Source organism: Ceratotherium simum, chromosome 18 (assembly GCF_057802395.1).
Source record: "Ceratotherium simum simum isolate JZ-2026a chromosome 18, ASM5780239v1, whole genome shotgun sequence".
In the NCBI taxonomy this organism is placed as follows: Eukaryota; Metazoa; Chordata; class Mammalia; order Perissodactyla; family Rhinocerotidae; genus Ceratotherium; species Ceratotherium simum.
The window spans coordinates 22,783,810-22,797,578 of record NC_141917.1 but is presented as its reverse complement, the minus strand read 5'-3'; the positions used below and the strand labels follow the sequence as shown (position 1 = coordinate 22,797,578).

At 34.4% G+C, this 13,769-nt stretch overlaps 1 pseudogene; it reads right to left on the bottom strand.

Moving 5' to 3' along the window:
* Positions 1 to 4,936: 4,936 nt before the first annotated feature.
* LOC147914591 (heat shock factor-binding protein 1 pseudogene) overlaps positions 4,937 to 13,769 on the bottom strand; it is a 32,858-nt pseudogene continuing 24,025 nt past the window's right edge.

The following is a 13,769-nucleotide window of genomic DNA, read 5'->3' as shown; positions in this document are numbered from 1 at the left end:
CCCCATCTCCCAAACAGTTTCCCTTATTAACATCTTGCATTAGTGTGATACAATTGTTACAATAGTGAGCCAATATTGATAAATTATTATTAAGTGAAGTCCATGATTTACATTAGGGTTTACTCTTTGTGTTGTACATTCCATGAGTTTTGACAAATGTATAATGATATGAATCCACCATTATAGTTTCATACAGAATAGCAGTTTCACTACCCTAAAAATCCCGTAGGCTCTAGGGGATCACCTCCTGCCCCATCCAGCCCCTACAACCCCTGATCTCTTTACTGTCTCCATGGTTTTGTCTTTTTCAGAATGTCATATGATTGGAATCACACTGTATGTAGCCTTTTAAAACTGATTACTTTCATTTAGAAACATGCATTTAAGTTTTCTCCATTTCTTTTTAAATGGATAGCTCATTTCTTTTTAAATCTGAATAATATTCCATATATATGACTACAGTTTGTTCACACATTCACCTATTGAAGTATATCTTGGCTGCTTCCAAGTTTCAGGAATTATGAATAAGGCTGTTATAAAACATTTTCGTTCAGTTTTTTGTGTGGACATAAATTTTCAACACACTTGGGTAAATATCAGAGTGCAATTGCTGGTTCACACAGCAACATTAAGTTGAGCTTCGTAAGGAAATGCCAAACTGGCTTCCAAAGTGGCTGTACTATTTTGCATTCCCACCAGCAAGGAATGAGGGGGCCTGCTGCTCCACAGGCTCGACACCATTTGGTGTTGTCAGTGTTTTGAATTTTAGTCATTCTACTAAGGTATGTAGTGGTATCTTGTTTTGTTTTGTTTTGTTTTTGTGAGGAAGATCAGCCCTGAGCTAACATCCATTGCCAATCCTCCTCTTTTTGCTGAGGAAGATTGGCCCTGGGCTAACATCCGTGCCCATCTTCCTCTACTTTACATGTGGGACGGCTGCCACAGCATGGCTTGATTAGTAATGCGTAGGTTTGCACCCGGGATTAAAACCTGCGAACCCTGGGCCGTCAAAGCAGAGTGCGTGAACTTAACCACTACCCCACCAGGCCGGCCCCCTGGTATCTTGTTTTAATCTGCAAATCTCTAATGACATATGAGAGTCTTTTCCTATGCTTACTTGCCTTCTGTATATCTTATTTGGTGAGATGTCTCTTCAGATCTTTTGTCCATTTTTTTAAATTGGGTTGTTTATTTTCTTAACATTGAGTTTTTAAAATTCTTCGTATATTTTGTATATCTATCTGTCCTGAATCAGATATGTATTTTGCAACGATTTCCTCCCAGTCTGTGGCTTGTCTTTCATTTTCATAAATATATATTCTTTTTATCTATGGAAGGAACTTTTTAAGGTAAGATACTCATTTCCATTACCCATAATCTTTTACAGTTTAGAGAGGTAGCTAGCTTTGAAGTTGAAGCAAAGTTTGCTTTATGAAGACCAAATCTGTTTCTAAATTTAGCATATATATAATATATCAGGAATATAGCATACCTCTTCATTGGTTTATGTACATCTCGGAAAATTTGTGAATCCCATTTCCAAAAATAACGCACACATAAAAATATTTATGTACCGCATTAGGCAGTTGTAGTAGTCCTATGCCATGGACCACATTAAAGAAAATTTTCCTTATGTGATATGCCCATACAATGACAGAACATCAGAAATGAAAAAAAGAAATTCTATCATACATATGTGACTTTGGTGTGTCAAAGAGAAAATCAATTGGATAATTGTCTGGATTGCTTATATTGACATCATGTAGACAAAATCCCATTTTTCATCTGAAGTTTCTAAATTGATTGAAATTGGTTTTAGGTACAGAGGTCTACCCCTTTTACTATCCATTCTATGCTTGAGCATTTTCATGTCATTTTGGTTTGTCATAGTGACATTTGGCTTAATAGAAATGAGGTAATCAGTAAAAACATTGCTTTTGGGAAAAGTACATATGTAATAAAATTATGGAAAAGTCTTTCATTGATAATAGAAAAAGTTCTATTGAATTAATTACATAGTCCAAGTAAAAATGCAAACTGTTTTGAAAATATCTTTTAAGGTTCTTGTTTATAATTAGATATTAAACAATAAAAAATGATAGCTAAAGATGATGCAAATGAACATTGGAGTGTATAGATTATAAATTGGCTATCACAGTCCAGCTAGTGTGGTCAGATGTTCTATTTTTTCTTTCTTTTTAAACTTTTTATTAGAGAAATTTTAGACATATAAAAAAGTAGAAAAAATAGCATAATGAAGCTTCACATACCCAAGAGTTATCAATTGATGATCAAACTTCCTCTATGCACACTCCCCACAACAATTTCTCATCACCCCCATTTTACCAACAGATTATTTTGAAGCAAATTCAAGAGAACATATTCCTTCTAAATATTTCAAAATATATATATAAGACAATTTTATGTCCTCTTTTTAAACATATGGACAATTCTTTGAAACCTTTAATATCATTAAACAGCAAGTTTCACATTTCCCTGAATGTCATGTAAATTTTTTAAAGCTTCCTATTCTTTTCTGTTCACAAAGTCATGAACATATTGTTTCCTGCTTTCTGAGATCTCCCTCCTTGTCTCCGACCCCAGCCTTTTCATCTCATCCATTCCCTGTCCTGCTCAGTTTGGATTCCACTCTCAGAAGTTTCTCCATAGTGCATGGCTTTTTCCTTGAGTGATGCTTAGGCTTGTTCATTAGTTCCTGAGATTGCTCAGACGCCAAGACATCTTCCCATGGTTCCCAGGCACTCCCTGTAAATTTTAGCCTGTGGCGCCTCCATCTAATTTCTGCTGGTGCTCTCAGACTTTTCTGGAGTACATGATGGCAGTATGTAGGCTGTCTGGATCCAGGGACTATAAAAGGTTCCTTTACCATTCCTCATTTCTTCTGCTCACATTCTGATTCCATGAGATTCTTGCAGCTGTGGTGGTTGGTCCTTTCTCACTCATATTTTGAGGTTTGGGGGGATATATTGTTATGAAATGTCTTTGTTTCTTATGGCTGCTGTAGCAAATCATTATAAACTTGTGACTTAAAACAGCACAAATTAATATCTTACAGTCTGGAGTCCAGAAGCCCCAAATCAGTTTAATTGGGCTAAAATAAAGGTGTTGGGAGGGCTGGTTCCTTCTGGAAGCTCTAGGAGAGAATCTGTTTCCTTGCTGTTTCTGGCCTTCTTGGCCTTCTGAAGGCCATTGACATTCCTTAGCTCCTGACGTCTGCCTCCCATCACTCCAAACTCTTGCTTCTGCCATCACATCTGTATTTCTGTACGAAATCTCTCTCTGCCTAGCTTTTATCAAATCACTTATGATTACATTTAGCACCCAACTGGATCATCTAGGAGAATCTCATCATCTCATCATACGGATCTTGGATCCATAACTTAATCACATTTGCCAAGTCCCTTTTGTCATATAAGCTAATGTAGGAGAGGAAGAAATATTACTCTACCCTTCTAGGTTCTTCTGGCTGGTCTAAGAATTAAATTGATATGAGACAAAATAACAGGAGAAAATCAAGCAAGTTTAATACATGGAGAGAAACCCAGGAAAACTGAACAACTCGCCAAAATGGCTGAAGCCACCAACTTAAATACTGTCTTTAACTAAAGACAAAGGAGGATGTTGGGGATGGTGGTTTGGGACTTCAAACAGGAGGAAGGCAATTCACAAAGAGACGGAAAAGCAAATGTTTGGTAAAAAAAAATTTGCCAGGCCTTGCAAAGATGAGACATGGGGAAGACTTTGATCAAATGGGCCTTGCGAGGTTCCTCCCTGTCTACCACACCTAGTTCATATGACACTATAGTTATCTATAGTATTAGCTCCTTCCTGGAATAGGCCTTCTATCTAAAATTCTCTTAGGTGGTTAGGGGGAAGGTCAAAGTTTCTTCCTGAGTCTTTTGTTCTTAAAAATAATCAAACCAAAGAGACTCATTTTGGGGTAGCAAATTCTGCTCCCCTACAGTAACATCTGTCAGTTCCAAGGATTAGGACATGGATATCTTTGGGGGCCATTATTCAGCTTACCACATGAAATTTCATTGTAGATGTCACCCATAGATTTTTAGTTTTGGTATTTTTAGTTTTAGTTTGGTAAATTTGATGAGGTTCAAATGTGTTCTGATTCACACCTTCTTCCCTACCTCTTGTTCCTTTCCTATTTATTTAATGGAAATTGTTTATAATCCTGGATAAATTACTACTTGTCTTTTTTTTTTTGATAAATGAAATATTTCCCTAGTTTAGTTTTGCCGTAACTGGAGGAAAAAATGCTACAGAAATATACACATTTTATCAGTAGAATAGACAACTCATAAAATATTTCCTGATTTTTTAAATAAATACAAGGCTCAGGATCTCATATTTTGAAAGGAAAATTTTAATTAATTTATTTCATGCATATTTCTAAGTATCAAGATGGATCCAAAAGTATTATGCATCAGCAAGTAATAATAATTATAGTAATAATAATTGTTTAGTTTCTATATTCTCAATATCAGTACCATTTTAACTTCAGATTATTATCCCAACAACTCAACCTGGTATTATTTTTACATTGTTAATAATAACAAATGTTTTTCTAGACATCTATAGACAATACCATTTGTCCAAGTGCTGCAAATTAACTTCTATAGAATTTTTTTTAACACTAAAAAATTTGATTATTTTATGTAGAAAATGCCAAAGTTTTAGTGTTTAATATTTAATAACACAACTTACCAAGGTCCAAAATGTTAAATTACCATGTTCAAGAAACTGGGCGGGGGAATCACTCTATAAACTAGTTATATAGTATGGATAAGAACGCACGCTTTATAGTAGAAAACCTGTCTATACATAGTAGTTGTAAAAAGCCATTCGGTCTCCTCTTGGACTGTAAAAAGGTGTTTCAGATTTCAGTCTAAATTAGCAACCTTCAACTCGTGTGTGTAGCAGGTATCTTGTTTTCACCTTCCAATTCTTCCACCCCAGCCTGTGTCACCAGGTCTGCAATGTTTTTCTCCAGGTCATCAGTGCCACTACTCATGTTATCAATTCTTCCAATGACCTGATCAGATATAGTCTGAAATTTATCTTGCATCTGTTGCAGGAGTGTTTGCATCGCAGAGTGGAGATCGGGCACGGTCTTGAGGGTCTGTCTCAGCTGACCGCCTCCCTGGTTCCCAGCTTGGCGGTGATGTCTCAGCCACCTACACTTCCATTTGTCAGAGCAGACGCCCCCCAATGGCTACGTCTCGCCACAACAGAGGCCAGTAGCGGGACCGCGGGGTCGTTGTGGGAGCTGTAGTTCGCGTCACGCACAGGAGAGGCTTGGAGGTCTGGCGCTTCTGGGTTTTTTGGTGGTTGTTTTTAATAATCATGTTTATTTATCTGTTGTTCCTTTCCTATCTACGCCATTAGCCATCTTCCCCATCAGGTAAGTCTTTGTCCATCTTGCTCTTTGCTGCATTTCCAGTGCCTAATGAGCATATAATTATCAATGAATGACTGAGCAAATGAAGTGAGCAAAAGAAGGTATTGAGAGGTGAGTGACACCAAAGTCATTCCTTGCAGATCAGCGCAGGAGTTCATTCCATCAATATAAGGAAGTCCCATCCCTGACCCACAGCAGGGGAAGCAAGGAGAGGGCAGTGGCTGGGATCAAGCTGGCAGATATTCCTACTCATTTTTTTTTTTCAGATTAAGTATTTCTCTCATTACAGACTAGCCACAAAATTATATAGCAAGTAAACCATTTTGGACATTGAGTTTTTGGCTCTAAATTAAACTCTAAGAACATTTCACCAGTTCACATTAAGGTAACTTGTTTAATACCCGTCTTGATACAAAGTCACAAAGATTTGCCATGCCTTCTAAAAGTTTGATAGGTTAAGCTCTTACTTTTACGTCTATCATCCATTTTGATGAATCATTGTATACGATCTGAACTAAGGGTTCAGCTTTGTTCTTTTGCATATGGATATCCAGTTTTTCCAGCACCATTTGTTGAAGACAATTCTTTCCCCATTGAATTGTCTTGGCATTTTTGTGGAAAATCAACAAAGTATAAATATAAGGGTTAATTTTTGGACGCTCAAGTCTGTTTCATTGATATGTATTTCTTATCTTTATGCCAGTACAACACTGTCTTAAGTACTGTAGCTTTGTATTAAATTTTAAAATTATAAAGTGGCCTTTCTCTGATGATGTTCTTTTCCCAAGACTGTTTTGGCTCTTTCCGGTTCCTTGCATTTCCATATGAATTTTAAGACCATCTTGTCAATTTCTGCACAAGAGTCAACTGGGACTTTGAAAGGGATAATGTTGACTCTAGGTAAATTTGGAGAGCATTACCATCTTAACAATATTGTCTTTCTATCCATGAACGTGCAATGTCCTTCCATTTGGTTAGGTCTTCTTTAATTTCCTTCAACGTTTTATATTTTTCCATGAAGTCTTCCACATCTTTTGTTAAATTTATTCCTAAGTATTTTACTACTTTTGGTGCTATTTAAATGGGAATGTTTTATTAATTTCATTTTTCATATTGTTCATTACTTATGTATAGAAATAGAATCTAATTAATTACTCATTTAATATTCCCTAAGTTTTGTGTGTTTATGTGTCTGTGTTTGTGTATCTGTGTGTGTATGTGTGTTCATTCCTTAGGACTTTCTACATACAAGATTATGTTATCTTCAAATAGAAATAGTTTTACTTCTTCATTTCTAAACCATAAACCCTCATTTTTTTTTCTTGCCTAATTGCCCTGGCTAGAACCTCCAGTGAAACACTGCATAGCAATTGTGAGAGCAGACATCCTGATTATAGTGGAAAATCATCCAATCCTTCACCATTAAATATGATGTTAGCTATGGGATTTTAGTAGATGGCCTTCATCAGGTTGAGGAAATTCCTTTTTCTTCTTAATTTAAGTGCTTTTATCATGTAAGGATATTGGATTTTATCAAATACTTTTACTACATCTATTGAGATAACCATGTCATTTTTGTCCTTTATTAAATTAATATGGCATATTACATTGATTGATTTTCCTACATTAAAGCAACTTTGAATTCCTGGAATAAATCTCACATGTCTGTAGTATATAGTCCTTTTTTATATGATGCCATTTTGGGTTTGCTAAAATTTGTTAATTTTTCAGTCTATAGTTGTAAGTTATATTGGTCAGTAGTTTTCTTGTAGTGACTTTATCTTGTTTAAATAGGGTAACACTGGCCTCATGGAATGAATTTTGAAGTATTCCTTCCCTTCTAATTTTGGGAGAGTTTATGCAGGATTGTGCGAGTTTTTCCTTAAACATTTGATAGAGTTCTCCAATGAAGCCATCTAGACCTAGATTTTTCTTTGTGCGAAGTTTTAAAATTACTAATTAAACAGTTTTCCTAGTTATAGGTCTATTGAGATATTCTATTTCTTTTTGAATCAGTTTTTGTATTTAATGTCTTTCTACGAATTTGTCCACTTTATGTGGAATATAAAATTTTCATAGTATTCCCTTATATTTCTCTTTATTTCTGTAAGGTTAACAATGACATCACCTCTTTTGTTCCTGATTTAAGTAATTTGATATCTTTTTCTTTGTTTTCTTTTTCTTTCTTATTTTTTTCACCGCTATGAATTTTCTACTGATTATTTCTTTAAATGAAGATATAATTCTCTTTATTTATGACATTAAAATAACTAATACCATTTAGCACTGCTACTGACCAGTAGGAATAATATAGGCCACAACACTGAGCAGTAATTTGGAGGCACCTGTCTGTGCCAGATGTTAATCTCTGTTTCTAAACCATGGAGATGTCCAAGGATACTCAGAAGAGGTTGAGAAGCAATCCAGGCACTTGGAGCAGGGGTTAGTACCATATGAAACAAAAGTATTTCAAAATTTTAATAACTAGTGCTGCTGTACTGGTACTCATCTACTGAAAAGAAGTCTTACTTATAATTCTCATGACTACTTCCTGAGGCAACTTTCTTTTTGGTGTGAGTTCTGGAATTAGATAGTGGTAATGGTTGTACAATTCTATGAATGTAATTAAAAAAACACTAATTGTATACCTTAAAAGAAGGAATTTTATGGGATGTAAATTATATCTCAATAAAGCTATCATAAAATAGTTCAAAATAATAAATCAATGTATTTTGCGTGTTTTTTTTTTGTGTGTGTGCTGAGGAAGACTCAGCTGAGCTAATATCTGTGCCAGTCTTCCTCTATTTTTTAGTATGTGGGCCACCAGCACAGCATGGCTGCTAACAGAGTGTTGTAGGTCTGCCCCCAGGAACCAAACCTGGACCGCCAAAGTGGAGTGCGCTGAACTTAACCACTAGGCCACTGGGGCTGGCCCTTGCCTGAGCTTTAAATTCAGGATATTAAGTTATAAGTTGCATGAACTTAGAGCATTTTGGTTTGAATGGTGATCTATAATTGTTAGGTTTATATAGATTGATCTGTTTCTCAAAGAGGTAAAGTTAGGAACAATTAAAAAATTTCTTTTATCTCAAATGTTTCAAAACTCTTTTTCAAATTTTTAGTACGTGAATGTACCTTTAAAACGTACACTGTGCATTTGCTTTGACTCCTTAAGAACTGTAGAGGTCTTGGCAGTAAATCATGTTTAAGGAGCTCTAAGGTGTCTTCCAAAACTATGAATGATTTACTTGTAAAACGATGACATTTAACTATGCACCTTTCAAGGGCCCCCAGTGTAAAATGAAACATAGTGTTCTTTGTTGATCTTACTTGGTACCCCTATGGAGATTAGTGAAAAATTATTATCTTTCTTGACTTAAAGAGCTATTTCTTATGTTAATGGTAACGTGCAAGTAGCATACTTCATATGGGATATAAAAAATGTTAACCTTTTTTTTACCCTCGGGGAATTACAGTCAGTCATAAACTCAGTAAAAAGGATGAGATCATTACTTGGGTTGAGACCATTTCAAGATGAGAGAAGATATGAAAACTTGCACATGTCAAGATTTTTTGAAACGTTAACATTAAATTACACACTTTTAAAAAGTATGTGTTAAGGAAGTCAATTTAAGCTTAATCAAGCAAAATACATAAAAGCTGAATAATTTCCCATATTTGTCCTGGTGAGTAGAAATAGAAAAATCATAAAAATATTTTTTTAGATTATAATACCATTATATTTAAAGACACAAACACATATATGACTTGGCTATTAATTAAATTAAATTAAATGATAAATTATAGGTGAATATCTAAATTTTAAACTTGAAATAATGGCAGTCTATATAGAATCCAAGTAAATCTTGATTTATCAAGTGGTAACCTGGTGCCATAAATTAATAATTTGCCACTCCTTTATTAATAACAAAAATAGATTATTATATTAATGATATTTATACTTTTCTTCCTATCTTAAAACAGAATTCCATAGAATCACTATTATCATTATCATCATCATTATCTTCACTGATGTTTATTAATTCCCATATGCCAGGTGCAATTATACATGATTTACTATATTATCATCTGATATAATCCATGCCATAAGTTTATGAAGAAAGAAGAGCTATTTTGCGGTAATCTTAGAGAAGAGAAAAAACAATGTACAGAAAATGTAAGTCATTTATATAATTCCCCCCAGCTAGTACATGTTGGAGTTAGGATTGAGGATTCAAATACATGTACTCTTATATGGTGGCTTGTCTCTTCACCATTTAACTTCCTTTAAAGGAAGTTTCTTTCTTATTTAAAAATTCATTGGCCTGAAGAAGAAAATTAGAAACTCTGGATTTTAATTCCAGATCTCACTGTCTCTAGCTTTATGTCATGGTACGATCAGTTCCTCATCTACAAATGCATGCATAAAACACTACATATTTTATAAATTTCCTTCAGTTCATAAATTATGACTCTATCTCTTGTTTCCTACAAAAACACTTCCAGAATATTGACTCCCACAATCCAATTGACTTGTCACATAACATAGTGTAGAAGCTTCTATAGTGCAAAGAGAAAACGAAGTCTAAGACACAATTAGTGAAGGCTGTTTATTCAAACACTCGCAGCAAGAGAAGCCACGTATGTTACTTGTTTCATCAGGGTTCAAGAAAGGAGAGTCGATTTTACAGAGTAAGAAGAGGAAATACTGAGATAGTCTCTGATTGGCAAGCATTCTAGTAGTATTTGGAAGTGGGGGAGACTTTCTAATTGGTCTTCAGATACCTTTGGCAGTGCTTGGCTGAATGGAAGGGGGGCAAGTTTGTTGGCATTTCAAAAGAGGAAGCATTGTTCAATGTTAGGGCCTGAGCGTTTTCTGTGATGGGTCATTTCTTGGAATGAGTGGGGATTAATAGAGTGCTTTTTTGTGATCAAACTGTAGTAAAGGTCCTTAATTAGGGGGAGGAGGCTGCCATGACAGCTTCTCAACAGAAAGATTTTCGACTGCAAGTTTATCAAATCAGGATCATGCATAGAGCAATTCTTTTAATGGCACATATTTAAAATAAAAATAAAAATTAAATTAGCAGACGATACGTTCAAAATTTTAAAAAAATTTCAGAATTCCTGGAACCCGGAGTGAATTACATGGCAGAAGCAGAAAGCTCTAATTTTTTTCCATAACCAAACCTATATTTACTATAAAAAACATTCTTAGTGACATTTTTGTATTTTTCTAATGTCACTTGCACCAAGGACTTTTGGCTTGCGTTGGTGGGCTATTTGTTGACTAATTTCTTTTATTTGTTCCTTGCTGTAACATTTTCTAAACGCTATTAGATTTAGTCTCTGGTCTCCATAAATGATAAGTGCATTTACTGTATAAAATATTTTTGTGGAGCCGGCCCAGTGGCGCAGCGGTTAAGTGTGCGCGCTCTGCTTTGGCAGCACAGGGTTCCCTGGTTCGGATCCCGGGCGTGCACCAATGCACTGCTTATCAAGCCATGCTATGGGGCGTCCCATGTAAAGTAGAGGAAGATGGGCAGGGATGTTAGCTCAGGGCCAATCTTCCTCAGCAAAAAGAGGAGGATTGGCAACAGATGTTAGCTCAGGACTAATTTCCTCACTCCCCCACCAAGAAAAGCTATTTCTTGCTGGTGTTGTCATTGATGTAAAACTATTATATCATAATTTAATATTAGTGTATGTGCATGCACGAGCACATGAATCTAAAGTTAAGCTCATGAACAAAACATCTCCCATGTTGGAGCCCTAACACTCACCAACATCATCTCCGTTTCCTTCCACCTGACTTTCATCAGGTTTCTCATCCCATCACTTGTAGGAATTAAAAGGTTTTGCGTGAATAGATATTTCAAAAAATAGTGAATATTTGCCCTCATCCGAACTCTTAAAAGAGCCAAAGAAACATAGTTTGTAAATACAAGTCTTTGGCGGAATACAGTTTCTCATGTTTTTAAGCAATATTCTGTATTTTTTAAGTGTTGTGAAGATTTGGTTTGCCTAATTTAATTTATTTATGTATAATATTCACCTGCAAAAGAGTACACATTCAAAAAAATACATTCACTGTTGTTGGATTAAATCCTAGACTTTGCGATGGAGCAGTTGCCTGTAGGAATGAAATCCCATCAACACATTAATCCATGATGCCCGAATAGCTATATTGGAATTCTCCTATTTTACAAAAATAAATGAATGAAAGGGAAGTGGTCATTTCTAATAATTGAGCTTGCTTTCCATTTGGCAGTATTATGGATTATTATGAATGCAATTTTAGAGAATAAATTGTTAATACATTTCATATCTTAAAAGCATGGTCAAAATTAACAGCAGAAACTACTAAATTTGGTTATTTGAAGTAAATATACTCTGCTGACTTGAACTTTGTATTTATTCTATGTTTGATGGAGTTTGTATAATGTTGTAACATCGGAAATCTTAATAAAGTTATGAAAATATTAGTCAAAGAATATTTCCAAGATCTTCTATATGTATATCCATGGCAAAAATATGATTTTGGAAAATGCTTTTAAACTATTCTGATTATTATAAGTTCATATAATTATAATATTGTATTATATTATAAATATTATAAAATTTACTTAAAGGCTATTGAAGAGTTGAAGTGTATGGGCTGCTGCATGGATTTCACATTATTTATCTACCTGCTATTTCAGGAATATGAGACATACAATTACTGTTTTCTTTAGAGTCCATTACATATAATATGCATATTTCTATCCTAACTTCACATGCAAATTTGGTAAATTAATAGATTTATCATAGACAATAATGTTCATAATGGCAATATGAATTTCATATTACACATTTTAGATAAAGGAAATATTCTATATTAGAGTATGATATTTTCTGGTAAAAAGTCAAACAAAAAAAATAAACTGAAATTACCAACTGAAGGAGAAATTTTAGGTGAGATTGAGAGGTGATACAAAGCAGCAAATGAGAAGTGATTTTTTTTCAGCTCAATTTAGTTTGTAGGCAAAGTTATTGGAACTTAATTATAATTCCTAAGACTTACCTTGCCTTTAATCTATTAAATAAGAACTCTTTTAATCACTCATATTAAAAGAAGGAAACTAAGGCACAGAAAAACTAACTTGCCAAAATTCACATAGTAGGTTAATGGAAAAGCAGATTGGCAGGCTGACTGCAATGCCAACTCCTAAAAAGAGTTAGATGAACCTTTTATAAAATTTGGATGTTGACATGTTAAAATTTGCCTGCATTTATTAGTATATTTGTGCAATGACATTCTAGGAGAGGTCCTGATATGATTGGAAAACTTCTTGTTTAGAGATTCATAAGACACACGTATAGAATAAAGACTCTAATGCACTGAGGTTAGGAAATTGTTTATGCCAGAAATTCCTGAACTTACTTCAACATGGAAAACAATTTCATGGAATACATGAGAGCGCAATCACTGGGACAACAATATTAACAATTTTAAATGATTTGTACTTGCTTTACCTTGCAAAAATACAGAATTAGAATATACAGAAAAAAATGAATTTTTAATAGTAAACGTAAAAGTCACAGGAATCTCCATTTTGAGAGGAGAGCACTCATAGAAACTGATTAGATAGATAGATAGATAGATAGATAGATAGATAGATAGATAGATTCATAGTATAGAAAGTCATGAGTATGAGTAAATGAAGTGGAATGGTATAGTGGTTAACACATACAATGTGCTCAAATTTTGTTTTTTTCACTTATAAACTGGTCATACCTAGCTATTCATTCTCACTTTGCACAATGGGAATCTGTTAGTTTTCTTTTCATAAAGTTATTCACTCTATCTTTGCTTTTATGGTGTTTTCCTTAATTTAAGATCCATTCTCATATTTATTTACTCTTGTTAATTTCTTAGACTTATCAGTATTTGTATCATCTTCTATCATACCACAAGTATTTTAACAGGTTCTCATGTCCCTTTGGTTTTCTCATCCACTCCCATCATGTTGCCAAATGCAAAATTTAAATTCTAGGTTTTGATGGATATGCTTTCTCTTTTTCATGTCTCTATTTAGGGCACCCACATTTGAAGAAAAATTTGGATATAAACTTGTGGGTCCAAGTTCAATTTCTTGCAAGAAACAAGCTATTTCTCAAACATTGTTTTGCATCCAGTTGCTGTGGGAAGTCTGATGTCTATCTGATCTATGTTCCTTAGCAGATGATCTGCTTTTACTATCTGGAAGCACTGAGAGTTTTCTCAATGTCCTTGCTGTTAGTCAAAATTTCACCATAATGTGTACAGGTTTAGATACTTTACTTATCATCCATG